The sequence below is a fragment of the Belonocnema kinseyi genome, chromosome 7 (genome assembly GCF_010883055.1).
Source record: "Belonocnema kinseyi isolate 2016_QV_RU_SX_M_011 chromosome 7, B_treatae_v1, whole genome shotgun sequence".
Classification (NCBI taxonomy): Eukaryota; Metazoa; Arthropoda; class Insecta; order Hymenoptera; family Cynipidae; genus Belonocnema; species Belonocnema kinseyi.
In genome coordinates, this window is record NC_046663.1 from 74,061,547 (window position 1) to 74,063,139 (window position 1,593).

The following is a 1,593-nucleotide window of genomic DNA, read 5'->3' on the forward strand; positions in this document are numbered from 1 at the left end:
AAATGTATCAGCCTTGGAGGAGATTATGTTGAGAAATAAAAAAAAAAATTCTTAAAAACTTTGTTTTTCTTGGTCAGGCCGGAAACTTATCAATCCACCCTCATAGTCCATTTTTCATTGGGCTTCTAAAGATTATGGGCGAACTTTTTGTGAAATAGATGGTTGTCGAGTTCTTGGCAGGGAATTCTTTAAACCTTATTTATTATTCATTAAATATGTATTTAGCAGTAAAGTTTGCCTTGGAGTGATGGGGATTGAATAACTAAGTAGGAAAATATCGATAGTGTTGAAGTTTTTCATTGTACAGGTCAGGCATAGTAAGTGCATAGTTGCACGGTGTTGTTCTCATAATATGATATACCTGTGGTTTTTAGAACACTGTGGCTGCGCAGGAGAAATTGGTTATAAAAGTGTTTGTGACTACTGCAAAAACTAAATATATCTAAATAGCAGTAAATTTATACTCCGGAAACATAGAATTAAGTTTTTCATTAAAAATAATACTTTATTTTGCATTTTATTAGCTATTTCCGGGGGTATCTCATATTATGAGAATAGTTTGACGAGTTTCGAAAAAGTACTTTTTTACATTTTTTGTATTTTCAGCATGAAGAAAAATGTTAATAAAGTTTTTTATTTGAGTTCCTTATGGCAAACTAAATTTCCTTTAAAATGACCTACATTACTTTTAAATTCAGTACATAGAATTCCGAAAATCACGCTCAGCAGAGTTGGCATCTCATATTTGGGTACTCTCCTCTATATCTATCGGTAGAACAATTCAATTATTTGAATCATTCGAGTATAGACTGCTATTTGGTATTTTTTGGGTCACTTTTCGGGCACAATACAAGGGGGTTGGTTGTAGATAAGAATTGTACATAAATCATCATAAATAAAAAATAAATAGCAAATAATAAATAATCATAAATACAGGTATAAAATTCATATTGTCAAAGATTTCACAAAGATTTCAATAATTTCACAAATGTTACCAAATATTTCGCAAAGATTTGTAAGGATCACAAAAAAAATTTGACAAAGATTCCAATGATTTCTTAAAGATTTCAAAGATTTCACAAAATTTGCAAATATTTTGGATAGGTTTAAAAGATTTTACAAAGGCTTCAATGGCTTCCCAAAGATTTCACAAAGACTTCAATTATTTCATAAAAATTTGCGATATATTTCAAATATTGTACGAAGATTTCAATAATCTTGCAACGATTTTAATAATTTCACAAATAATTAAATAATATTACAAATATTGTGGAAACATGTCTACATGGAACATATTTGTGTGTTAAATGTTCCATAACTTAGTTCGGTAAACAGAGGACATTACGGCATTTCATTGAAATTTCACATTTAGTCAATGCAAATGAAATAGGTATATTTGTTATAAAAATATCAATTATTGATATAAATTTATTCTAATTTAATTCACCATTCAGTAAGAAATAATATAACTAGATGATAAAGATTACTTGAAAGTTAGGTAAAATGAGATATCAAATTACCTACCAGTTAGGTAAAATGATTCGAACTGTTAGTTACAGTTTCAATCAAAGAAAACAAAGTCTACTTCTACAA